This window comes from Passer domesticus, chromosome 5, assembly GCF_036417665.1.
Source record: "Passer domesticus isolate bPasDom1 chromosome 5, bPasDom1.hap1, whole genome shotgun sequence".
In the NCBI taxonomy this organism is placed as follows: Eukaryota; Metazoa; Chordata; class Aves; order Passeriformes; family Passeridae; genus Passer; species Passer domesticus.
In genome coordinates this window covers 54,896,301-54,909,730 of record NC_087478.1, presented here as the reverse complement: position 1 = coordinate 54,909,730, position 13,430 = coordinate 54,896,301, and the positions used below count along the sequence as shown (strand labels likewise).

General features: G+C 40.6%; 2 long non-coding RNA genes across 2 annotated transcripts in view; both read right to left on the bottom strand.

Moving 5' to 3' along the window:
• LOC135300780 (uncharacterized) overlaps positions 1-9,919 on the bottom strand; it is a 30,089-nt gene extending 20,170 nt beyond the window's left edge. The window contains exon 1 of the long non-coding RNA XR_010362559.1: positions 9,769-9,919. This is a non-coding gene — a long non-coding RNA (uncharacterized LOC135300780). The remainder of the gene's footprint in view (positions 1-9,768) is intronic.
• A 2,739-nt stretch (positions 9,920-12,658) lies between these two features.
• LOC135300777 (uncharacterized) overlaps positions 12,659-13,430 on the bottom strand; it is a 61,272-nt gene continuing 60,500 nt past the window's right edge. The window contains exon 21 of the long non-coding RNA XR_010362550.1: positions 12,659-13,122. This is a non-coding gene — a long non-coding RNA (uncharacterized LOC135300777). The remainder of the gene's footprint in view (positions 13,123-13,430) is intronic.

The following is a 13,430-nucleotide window of genomic DNA, read 5'->3' as shown; positions in this document are numbered from 1 at the left end:
CTCCTGTGAACTTTCGCTTCTTCTTGAGTGTAAAGTAGACAAGATCTAGCCTGGAGGACTCTTCAGCTGCCTCACTGCTTCCAAAAGGGAAAGAAACAAAGAGATTTTCCACAGCTCAGGAAGGTGTTTGTTCTCCTGCCTCAGCCAGCGTCAGCCTTAAGTCCACCCTGGCATTTCTGCCTGGCGTTTGAGAGGGAGGAGCAAAGAACAGGACCATGCTGCCACTTTTGTCCCACCTGATGTTGAGGCTTCAGGTTCTGTTCAGCACTTGCACTTGGGAGCTCACTAAAAGTGTAGCTATTGGATAAGAGTACACAGGCTGTTTTAGGGGAGTTTTATGCTATTTTCGGGGGGGGGGGAAGAAAAACACTTTTAGTTTGTTTTCAGTGCTTCCATCTGCAAAATTACCTCCATAGCAGTACCTGATAAAATGGCAGACTGTGCAACCACACTGCTGTAATTACAAAACAGGCCCCACTACTGCCTGGCATTTATAGTCCAAAATGTTGGAACAAGAGCTCAGAGGGTGTATCTGCAATGAGCAAAGTACCAGATGCGTGTAGTGGTTTGTAGTTGTGGACAAGTCTGAAGGCTCTGTGTCTTGTCCTTCAGTTTGCTTCCCAATGGCAATGATGCATTCATGGGCAGGAAGGTGAGAGTGATTTTAAATAAAACCTGAAATCTTTCAGTCAAGGTTCCCTCTGCTTCACCTCAGTCTTGGGGGAAGGAAAAAAAACCACATTGAACCAACATTGGCAAAAATAAACAAACATATTTTTTTCATTTTAAGCTCAGGGGAAGCAGACCTTTCGGACAAACTGGCCTCTCAAGTTTCTCCTGAGATTAGCACTGGGCTAATAGTTTGTGCTACTCTCACTTCAGCAACCTTAATTTTAAGGTTCTGTGAACTATTAATGCTAATCTGGTGGAATCTTTAAGCTGAAAAGTAACTGAGAGGTGGCCAGGAAGTGTCAGAAGCTCGCCCATTTCTTTGTCCAAGGAGGGCAGGACAAAATAGCTATTGGGAAAAAGGAATTTGTATTAGCTCCCATGGAAATACTTTTTATCTCAGGCTTTTTTTCCTCCATCAACTAGAAGTGAATTAATTTAAATTTAGAAAAGGAAACTTTTAAGATAGAAAATACAGATAAAGACCTAGAGAAAGGGAACTACTGTGCTCTAAATTCACATCTTCCCTATTAGTAATAGCATCTCCATAACTTTGCTTCAGAAACCCTGTGATTATTATAGCTCATAACCATACTCAGAGATGAGGAAAAAAGTAACCTTGCACAAATGCAACAACAAATGTTCATGGAATGATAGTCTGAAAACATTTTCATTTCATCCAAATTTTTTAACTGCTTGCTTACACATAGGAGTATGAAAACACATGTCTCTAGCCACAGCTAATTTACCCTGTTGTACACTTAAATTAACAAGACAAAAATACAGTTTTCTTACTTGTCCTTCAGTCAGCCACTGGAAATGTCAGTTACATGCATATGTACTCCTCTTTTTGATACTGTGTTATCTTTTGAAGAGTAAATATCTTGAAACTCTTGTGCAACTGTGTTAAAACTAGCAGTCACTACTTCTGGTATGGGTGAGGGGATGGCTCTCCCTGACAGCTCTCCCAAGCAGACTTAGGCAGAATAACTTTTTGCCCTCTCTCAGTCTAGACAAGAAACATACACAGAGAATCACTAATGGATCCACTGAATAAATTATAAATCGTTGGTGTGGCATTTAGCCCGTTGAAGAGGGAAATATCCATGGAGAAGGCAGCCTCTGAGATCCCGTAGGCAGTAAAACCTGCTTCCATGAATTCTGGCTTGCACCACAAAAGAGAAAAGGGGCTATGCAAGTAGTTAAAGGGGAAAAAATAGACTATAAGTCTGGTGACAGGCCAACAAAAGCACCAGATTCCAAGACTGACCTAAACTAAAAAAATTGGTCTAAAAAATTCGGTGATCTTACAAAGAGGGTTATTCTGCTAATGCAGAAAAAAGGGAAGTGAGTGCTAACTAGCCCCAAAAATCCCAAATGTATTCTTCTCATCTGAATAGTCTTTAGCAAACAGTGGAAACCTCTTTGATTGAAAAGGCACTTCAGTCCTGAGATGAAAGAGAGGGCAATTATGTTCCTTTCCTTTCTAAGTTCAGGTATATTAAGGGCAGTACTTTTTCATCTGGTTATCCAGAGTAGGGTTAATGCAGTGAAATGATGCAACTGAAGGCTGCAAAGGTACAGAATGTGTGAGAAGGGGTAAAGTGTGTTAATGCCAGCACAGAAGACATACAATCCCCTGTTTTTCAGATCTAACACTGGTGTTTGGCTTTTAGAACCTGCCACTGGCACTTAAAACCTGCTTATTGCTGGCTAAACTCCCATTGTGCATTCTGCAGGGTGAAAATGCACACTTTGGGTAAATACAGGAGGTCATATGGCAGGCAAAAATAAATAAGACAAAAGGCAGTTGGTTGTAACAAACTGCAGAGTAAAGCACTGCTAGGCTGTGATATGGACACACCTGAAAAAGCCAAAAATCAAACTGCATGCAAAAGACTACATTTTGTAAAGTTAAATATCAATGAAATCTGTTCAACATTTGCATTCAACCTCCAGAATTAGTAACTTCAGGGTTTTTTTAATTAAACCAAGTTTTACTTAAAAAATAAGTCTCAGAAATGGCACAATATTGAAGAATAAGAATAATAACGATTTTAAAAAACACTATCAGAATTTTGAAGAAGAAGCTGTTTATTTTTGGGAATGAAAGCTGACTTTCCACCCACAGTGCTGTCTAAACTAAATATGTAAAATATCTTGAAACCAAAGTTTTCGCAAACACAAGTAGCAGCCAGTTTTACTATAGCTGTGATAAGAGGTCCTGGTAAAAACAGCAACAAGAAAAAAAAAGTCTTTTTGGTTCAAAGCTATTTCTTTACAGCATGTTAAATATTACGATTGCATTTCATACCCCCATGTTGAAGCATAGAATCTTTGCCACCTTCTTGCTCCATGCAATATAAAACACCAAAAAAGAAACAGACGGCTTTTGGTCCTGCGCTCCTGTTTCCTTGTCACATCTCACATGATCATTATAACTGGATGGAAAAGAAAATATGTTTCTTGCAGAACTGCAAGAAACCTGCTTCCTAATCAGAAAAAAAACTCCTCTATCTTGAGATACAAGTACCACTTTTCAGTATTACTGAAAAAAATCACTATTTCAGTATTATTTTAGAGAAAACATGCATGTTGGACAGGCACTACTGTTTGATTGTGAAGATAAGAAATAGCAGAAGGGGAATAACTCGACTGTGCCATAGAAATAAAGATTGCATTACACCTTCAGCCTGCCTGACATTGCTGCAACTAAAAAGCACTATACTGCTGCTTTTAATTATTTGAAGTCTCGGGGAAAGTGTTACTTCTGTAATCTTTAAAAAAAACATATTTTATAAATGCAAGCTTTCCTAATTTATTTAATCTCAAGAACTTTTCAGGATATTGGAGTTTGCCAATATTACAGATGGGACTGCCTTGGTCTGTCTGGCCTCGGCTGCTGACCGAATAGCAGCACCTGTGGTCCTTCCTCCCCACAGACGCTGTTCAGTGCCTGTGGTCACACCTGGGCACGTGGGGACAAGTCCAGGCACGTCGTGAGCTCCAGAGCTTGCGGGCTGGAGCTTGCTGCTGAGGGGGTCACTCCTCAGGCCTTCCCGAGCTGGAGAAAGCTTTGAGGCGAGGTGAAGAAAGGAGTGGGTCCTGATGGAGAGTTTTTAATCCAGAGTTTTATTTTGGTGGCACGGTCTCTGAATCCTGCAACAATCCACTGAACTCTCCCATCAGAACTCTCCACCAGAACCCCGACCGTGTGCTCTGCTTGTCCTTTTACCTGGGGAGAGGGGCAGGGGAGGGAGCACAGGGAGCACCAACCAGGCACAGGGGGAGGGGGTCTCAGGTGAGAGGGACACCTGGGTGGGCCAATGGGCCCCCAGGGGGTGGAGAGCATCCTTTGAACCTGCCAATCACTTGATGTTTCCCTTGGAATTTCTGGGTTGATAGACAATGCCCAGCAGGGGTCAAGGTTGGGGAAAGGAAAGGTGATTGACACCCCACCTGGGAAGGAAACTTCAGGGAGAAACCAAGGGAAACTGAGGCAAGTCATGACATCACACTGCAACATCAGGAGACCTAGAGCAATTTGATCTTAAAATGGTTGGAGAGCCAATTAAAAAAAATAAATCACTTGTTCTTGCAAACCATGGATTGAAAATTCCTATACCATGTACATTCAGAGTATATCCCTGACTCCATCATCCCTGAGCTAAAATAATCACCTTTAGCTAGAAATAATGGAGCTGGAGATGAAAATCTCAGACTCTTGACAGGGCACTGGGTTATTTAAGTAGCATTTCTGCATTTGAAACTATCCTTGGGCACAGTGTGGGTTTCTCTGACTTTCAGCTCATGGATGACAGGGAGCAACAGGAATTAACTGATTCAGGGCTGTCCAGTGCTTGCCCCAGCAGTGTTTACAGGACATATATAGTGGAATTTCCACAAGATAGAAAAGAGGCTGTTCTGCTTCTAGTGATTTTTGGCTATTCACTGCCATGTTCCCAGTTCACCCCAGCAAGCTCTGTGTGGGTGTCACTTCAGAATCCAGGGTCATGGGTTTTCTTATGGGCCACCTTCGGTAGCTCACTTGCTGTTCAAAGCGGGGCTGTATTTTTCATCTTTAGAAAGTTCCTTGCACAGCCTCATGTCCTTTTCTATAAATGGCATAACTGCTGATTAGTAATAAAAGAAGGTTCCACCACCCACAGCTGCACAGAGAAGCTCCAATCCTGCAGCTCCTTCCTGCTTCTGGAAGTTTTTTTGTTAAGAGGAATTCTTAATTAGTTAGTAAGTCAGTACATCAAGATAAACTAGAATTTTTCTGGACCTATCCAGAATTGTGTTGCTCTGTCACAAGTCTGACTTTTCCTTTCTGGAAAAGCTCAGAAAGCAAAGACCTTAGGAAACAGTTTACATAATAAGGCCCTTGTAACTTCCCCTGAAATAAAATGCATTTACCTCTTTGTATGTGAGAATGACCTTGGCCAGAAGGAATCACCCTTTTGACAGCTCACACAGATTTAGAGGCTTCTGAGCTTAGCCCATGGGTCCTCCTTTAGCCTCACAGCACCAATCTTCAAGTTATTTTATATAAATGCTCTTCCCTAAAGATGTGTGGAAGCAGTAGGCTTAGTTGCCTGAGCACAGATTGGGGTGGAAATATATTTTTTTTCTCATGTTCATATAACCAGTAATTCACCAGCAAGCCTGGCCGAGCTCTCAGAGTCTCAGCACTGTAGAGAAACTTGTGGTTTATCCCTGGTTTACGTGTAGAGCTGTACCCTCATCTGGCAGTGATCAGACTGGCTCCATTAACCTGAGTGCTGTTTTACACCTGTTTAGTATTTGATAGCTGCTGTGCAACAGGAGCTTACAATAATAAACCCAGCTACAAGCAAAAGATGAAAACTCCATTGTGGGTCATTCTGTAATGGACCATTTTCCTTTTGACCAAATCTTTGCAACACACAGATTGATGTTTTGAGGTCACACTTGCAGGATAAAATATTCTTGGGAGTGTTTGGAATATGAAAAATATAGGATGGTTTGACAAAATGATTTGACACAATGAGTCATGCCTCTGTCTTGCCTGGGGAAAAAAACCCACATTCTTCTAAATGCAATAAAAAATAACTATTGTATTAAATAACTATGAAATATTAAGTACATATTGAAGGGAGTAAAGAAATGGGAGCCACAGTGAGGCTCTTTACATATTCCTGTTGCAATTTCACCATAGAACAGGTCAGCAAAATCAGATTCAGGTTGCCACATCTGAAAGAAGGACTGGGAGAGTAACCTGAATTTAGTTAGTAAGGCTGTGGAAAGACTGATGATGCCTTCTGAAAGCTGACCTAGAACAGAGACTAGACAGAGCTAAACAACAAAGTAGGTATTTATTAAAAGGCTTCAATAGATACACTGTGGGCAGCACAAGAGCTCAGCCAGGGCCACACCCAAGATGTGTGGACATAAGCTGCAAGATGAACCCCAAATGGTCACAAAATGGATGACCAGTCACAGGGTCTCACACTTTTATAAGTTTTGGTCCGTTCGCATATTGCAGTTAACTGTCCAACTATAGCCTAAGCTTATGAAGTCCCATCCTTCTTATTTTTCTCTCTTCAGTCCACTGTTGTTTATGCTCTTGGGCCTGAAATTTGGATCATTTGTCCTTGGTCTCCAGCTAGAGAAGGAATTGTTTTGTCTACCTACTCTGTGAAGAGAGTTTACTACCCCTAATATGAAGCTCAGAACTACACACTAAAGCAGTACAGAATCTGAAAAATATAAAAGCCAAAACCTGAGACATCACTGAGGATGTCGCTTCTCTGCTGCATGGGAGTTTTGAGCTCCACAGATTCAGTGTAAAGTTGCACTCTGTGCATTTCATCACTCACAGGCAAACGGGTATTTGGGGAGGCACAGCACAGCCACTTTCCATCTGTGGAGCCGGTTTGTCAGCACTGTCCTCTCTGCTGATTTAGGAATAGCAGGAACTTCAGTCCTTGGACCTGCAGGTACAGTTCTCACAGTGCCAGACTTAAAGAAGGGATACAAACTTACTGTACAGGAGTAATCTCCTCGTGGATACCTGTCCAAGGAAAAGCAGGAAGAACACTATGGATGAACAGACAAGCCTGCAGTTTTGCAGGCAGGTTGGTTCGATGGCACTGGCTGAAAACAAAAGGCACACAGCTGCTGAAGAAGGCACTTGGCAGCGTGAGACAGACTACAAAGAGAACAGGAAGCTAAACATGGACAAAAATAGAGAATTTAACATGGAAACAGAAAGTTCATGATGAAGCTAAGCCAAAAGCCTGATTTGATATTGAAATATTCTGCAAATTTTTCTGCAAAGTCTTGGAATTCAATGATTTCTAAATGTCATTCATTTTAGATGAAAAGCGTTTTTAAAAAGAAAAAAAAAGCAAAAAAACCATTGCTTAATCTGTTTCCATTCATTCCTGTAATTCCCATTGTCAGCTGAAAGACACAAGTGTCAACAAACCCCTGTTAGCTCAGTTTCTGCCCTTGAACAGGCAGGAGGGATAATTTGTCACTTCTGCCTGTTATCTCAATCTGACCTGCCCTCTCTCTCCTCACTGTTGGACTTGACAGGGGAAGGTTTGTTCTGCTTCTAGCAAATCATTCAGCAGCCTCAGCTCCAAGAAGACTAAACACTAAATTGTCTGGCCTTAACTATAATTCATCCTTTCCCCATACATTCCCCTCTCCAGGCAGCTGTGCTGATCCTGGATGAACACCTTGCTATTCTAGGCCTGACCAGCATGCCCTGAATTAGTGCTTTTAGCACTTTTACTTCTTCTGCTTCCACTCTGAAACAGCTCACAGTGGGGAAGGATATTCTGTTCTGGGGGAAGCCTGAATGCTGACTGCAGCTTTCATTAGTTCTGACAGCATTGGTCACTTGTGCCAAACCAGAAGATCTCTACTCAGGCCTTACTAATCACACGACTGGCAGACCAGCCAAGAAAAGTGTGTGTTCATAGCTCTAGGGTTCTTACAAATATTCTTAGAGAATCCACCGGTGGTTCATGGAATCTCACCTAAGCCAGTGCCTTGTCTCCTCTCTCAGCTCCTCTGCAGTTAGCTGGCAACATCCAAGCTAAATGTCATTAACCATGATTCTTTCCTGCTGGAATATTGAGCTGCTATCACACTGCTTTTTTACAAGTTTTAAATTTCTGTAATTCTATTTTTGTACAGCACAGCCTTACAACTCTCCACTGATGTATTTCAGCGAGCATCCTGCTCGTATACAGATGCTGTAATGTCTATTCTAGAGAGTTAATCATAATGTAAAGCTCATCAACATATGTCAAAGCCATCAGAAGATCCACGTGACACATGAAACATTTAGAAATAATTTCCATAAGATTTTTTTTCATCTTTCCTTATTCAGCTGTTTTCTAGGGGGAAAAAAAACCCTCACAACTTAAATCTGTATGGCTTTTGGGTTTCTGAATGTTTTCATTTGTGGTTATGGGTTTTATTTATGAGGTGCCATGTGAGACAAAAGTCATCCTAGGCTCATACTTTACTAGTTCAGTAAATTTTCCATACTTTAATGATCAAGCTGCATACTTTACTTGTTACTTTTTAATATACTTCAGTGATCAAATTGTATAGCATAATGATCAGTTTTCCTAATGTGCCTGAACGAGTTGCATACCTCATTAATTTAAATACATATTTTACAGGTCAAAATTGGAGAGTGTTTGGATGAAGTGAATAATTTAACAAGCAGCCTTTTCTCACAACCTGCACAGGAGCCCAGGAATATGCGTGAACCAGGGTGGGATGAAATTGTAAAGGTGTGGGTGGGAAATGTTGGTTTGAACTCAAAATGAAAACAAAAGATTTCAGAGCACCTGGAAAGCTGAACCAGTACTGCAAACCTGGTTTGTATTTGCTTTGTCTTTTCAAAAGTGTTCCCTTATGGACTAATTTTGGATTTTAATGATGGATTTATCCATTCTACCACTACCACAGCCCAACAAGCTGTTTCAAGGTGAACACTCTGTATTTTAAAAAGCATTTCAAGCTCCAGCCCTGTCATGGACCAAGTACCTCTTAAAAGATGTGGAGGCATTTTTTTTTTATTGCTTAGTTGAGGGGCAAAGTATTGAGGGACTGTTAAAAGAGACTTCATGTAAAAACACACAGTCCTGTGGGGTTTGACCCCATGGATTGTACAGCTTGATGAGTTGTGAAGGATGATTAAAACCTCCTTGGAGAAGGAGAAGACATCACAGCCAACCCTGCCCTAACAAAACCAGCTGCCTGTTCTAAAGGTGGCCTGAGAGCTTGCTGGTGGGTCAATATTACAGGATGAAAATTAATTCTCTCAATAATTATACAGGCACACTATAGTTTATACCAGTGGTCTTTCTGTTGATATGACTCAGTTGAAACCAACTGAATTTATTCCAGCATAAAAGCAAGAAAGGGGAAATGTGGCATTTGCAAACCTTTAGAAAGTATCCCACTATTTCATAGCTGAGAACCATGTAATCTGTTTGTTAAGACTGCGTTTTAATTTCAATAAGCTGAAAGCATAAATATTTTTAAGTCCCCAGCTATTTTTTAGATAACTATTATTATGGACAAAGTAACAGTTGCACTACTATAAATATTAATGCTGAATTTACAGAGAATAAAATACATTTAAGCAACCTTATAAAAATTTTAATAAAGCTACACTTACAATAAGCACTTTGGTAAAGCTGCCAATTGTCAACTGACACACAAAGTCTCTAACCAGCTACAAATGCCTGTAAAACATTACAAACCCTTAGAAAGACACTGCAAACTTTTGGAGCTGTTTATGTCAGAAGGTTTAATCTCTGTATAGCTCCGTTTAAAACAACATTGCAATATTGCCATGGCAATAGAGATGTACAGTTTGCCATTGGATGATGATGATTTTTTTTTTTCATTTTACTTGTGCTTTGAGCACATACTTTCAAAAATGAAACATGGTTCCTTTCCTAGGACATAAGCTGCAAGTTAATACTCTTTTCTAGTAACCAACTTTCACATCCTTAGCCAGGTTCAGAAATTAGCTGTAAGGAAATATTGTTTAGACTCCTGAACTCTCAGATCTACTCATACCTGCTTCCTGCTGGAAAAGGCAGACTGTCTGTGTCATCACAGATCCCCAGCTGGGTAATAATTAGCATTGACTCCATGATTCTCAGAAGACCGATTAATCACTTACTATACTTATTAAGAAACCCATCTCTCCTACAGACAGTCACAATACAGGTGGACCCAATTGGTCCTTCAATGTAAACACCATCACCATTGGCCAATTAAGAAACCACCCTTTGGTAAGCAAATCTCCATAACACATTCCACATGCTCACAATAACAGGTGCAGTAAGTGAAGATAAGAATTGTTTACCATTCTTTCCTCTGATCTTCTCACAGCCTTTCCCAGGACAATGTCTGGGAAAGTTGTCTGTTGGTCTCTGTGACCAGAGAGCTGCTGCTACAGAGAGGGAAGATAGAAGAAAGGATTGTGAAAATTAACAGCACAGAGATTCTTTGGTTTAAACTTTTGATAATGTTCCTCCTATTTGCAAACATGGCAAGGATGGTTGCACTGATAACAGGACCTGATTATGAACTGAGGGATCTGCTCCTGCAATCTGCACAAAGTGAGACACTCTTGGCACTGACCTCTGCACAGAGAGACAGCAAATCTAGTTTAATCTGAGTTGTTGCAACTCTCATATTCAGAACAGCAGAAGACTCTGTCCATGACTGCAGCCAAGATTTTCTCTGTACTTGATTAATCTTTGTATTTGACCTTCGTCCTACACCTACTCTGCTATTCTAGTTTGGCACCAAGAACCTGGTGAGATTCCCATTCCACTCATTTTTCTCTATAACCCTGCCAGTCCATCAGGGATTATTTGGCATATTTGGATAGCCTGTGTCCTGCATCACCCGTGGGGGGCAATCTGGCTGCATCCATGGTGCTGCTTCCAGCTTGCCGCATGTCCAAACCAAAATCTAAGTGAGTGTACAACTTAACTTATTAGAGCAGTTTGAAAAAGGGTAAGGGCTTTGTGGAGTTAAATAGAAGTCAATAGAAACATATGTGACTTTTTGAAAATATGTGAATGTATGTGAATCACATGCTTACTCAGTCATTGCTAACACATCCAATCCTATCTTTTAAAGAAATGTATTATAGCTTGGTAGCTCTTCTGATGTCTGAGGTAGTTTATATTTCCCAGAACACTTTCCAGTATGCTGTGAAATGCTTCCAAAAGCTGAGGTTCTTGAGAAGGTGCCTGAACTGTTTGTCTCATCATTTAAGGGAGAAATGGATAAGCACTTGCTGAAATTCCAGTGCTTACTTACTCCACTGTCATCTTTCTCCAACAGAGAAAATACCTGAGAAGCAAGAATTCAAATTATTTAAGCAAACCTAGACATCCCAAAAGAGCAGTCTTTTTTAGTAGCCATTTAGCAGTTCACATGGAAACACCTGAGATCCATATGCCTTTTAATTGCAGTTGTTTTTTACATGAAGAAACAAACATTTCTCAGACCACATTTAACTTGAAGTGTGTTTTTATTTTAAAAACAAGTTGCAATTGTTGAAATGAGCCTAAAATAGTGTTCAGTTCTGTGACATGTAAATATATGTATGGAAACAAACAACAACCTGCAGTAAAAGCTAAAAGGCATTATAGCAAATATCCAAACATTCCAGAAAAGGTAGTGGTTCAGACAAGAGATGAAGCAAACAAAAATATTAGAAGGCTGCCTTAAATAATTTACATTAAAATATTTTTAATTAAACTCACCTGAGCATATTCAATTTGCCTTTTGTCACTCCCACCATGACTGCTGTTGAGGTGAGTTCATTTTCTGCTCTATAAAGGACTCAATAGCCTTTCATCCTCATTAACTTCAGCTCATCTTGAAGGCTTACTTTCTTCTCATTCTCCCTTGCACAAAATTCCTAGCCTATTCCTTGTGGGAGTTTTCCAAATGTTTCCCAGGGGAAGAGTTGTAGCAGTAGAAAAGTGGAGACAGCAGTTCAAGAGAGCGGCAGAAATACCAGAGTCTGGAAAGCTGTGGGTCAGTTTGTTGTGATCATATTGTGGCAATGTGACCCCAATAAGTTTGGGAGGGAGTTTCTATGCCCATTACCCTCCCCAGGACTGTTCCCTTCTCCTCCCCTGTGCAGGCAGCAGGTCGCCCGTGGCCACACACAGCTGGTCAGGCTTTTACAACATTGCCCCAGGTCACAGGGCCAGAAGAAATCTTGGTTTTGACCAAGGCAGAAGGCAGGACCACATTGCTGGGGATACAGGGTCTGCTTTTAAAAGCATGAGCTTAAACCGGGTCTGAAACTGCAAGTGCAGATGGCACTGCTCTAGAGTTCTTTGTGATGGCAGTGTTTTCTTCAAGGTTTTTTTGATTATTCTTTCCCATGCTTGATAACAATCTTGCTGTGGCAGGAAGAGCTATTTCCTCTAGAGGCTTCTGCATTTCGGTAGGCTGCAACACAATGGTCTAAGACTACTTAGCATACAGCTTTTTTTTTTTTTTTTTCATTCAGAGCTTTCCAAATTATAGGGAGAAGTGGTTATTTTTATTGTTCTCATTTTACAGGTGGAGAAACCAGGAACATGCTGCTTGACAGCTAATGCATCTTATCTGTCTGTGTCAGAATCAGAAGTGGCCCAGGGCATAAATGCAGATACTTGCAGAGCCCCAGGTGACAGGTGATAACTTCTGCAACCATTATAACGTGCTCACATCTGATCAGATGTCTTTATCCTCAGTTGCTACATGCTTCTTTTAACTGATAAAACCATAATGCCTGCCTGCAGTAGCACATTTTATCTAGTTATAACAAATCTCAGCTTAGAAAAATCAACAGAGCTGTTTGTGAGATGTGATATTTACAGGCTTGGGACACAATTTACAGACAACTGGAAGGGGAAAGGGTTTGGGTTTTTTTTTTTTTGGGAGAGAGGAAGTTCCTGATAATTTGCTGTTTGCTTTTTCCTTTTTAAATCTTACTGTCACAAAGCCTCTAGGCTTGATTTAATATGTTTGCTTTGTGGAATTACCAGAATACAATCAATTAAGAAGCCTGAAGTTGTCAGAAGATAATATTTCTACATAGGTCAACATAGGTCAAGGTTGTTGGTAGCACTCAATAGCAGAAAATTTTGAAGCCTTTGGGGTAGTACCCAGCCAGGCAGAAAAAAACCCAAACCATTAAGTAGGATGAAACTTACCTTATACAACAAATTCTAAGATGATGTAACTGTTTCATTTATCTTTATTAGGGTTTGTTCTATACTGAGCTCTGCAAAGCTTGCAGGTGGTGCAGACTGCTTTTGTTTCTGCTGGTATTCAGATGCTCTGCCATCCTCAATTGCGCTCAGGAAATCAAAATAAGAGAGCTTGCTGTCATGAATGCTGATTCCTAAGCTAAGGAAAAAACACAGAATGAGATATCAATGATTTTAAATCATTATCTCATGTTGTCTGAACTGATTAATTATTATGATGTATTATTTGTACTGCAGCAGCACTTAAGGATATGCTTGTGGTGTCAGTGTATAAATTGTGTTAGTTCCAGCCCAAGCTTTTTATCAGGTCTAAGATACCCATCCTATCATTTAAATTCAACCACAGTCTCAGATGCATATCCAGGCCAGTCTCCAGATGCTCAGGAGGAGACCTGCTTTAGCCTGGGCCCAAGAGCAAAACCTTCCTGTCCATCAGCAATAACTCCT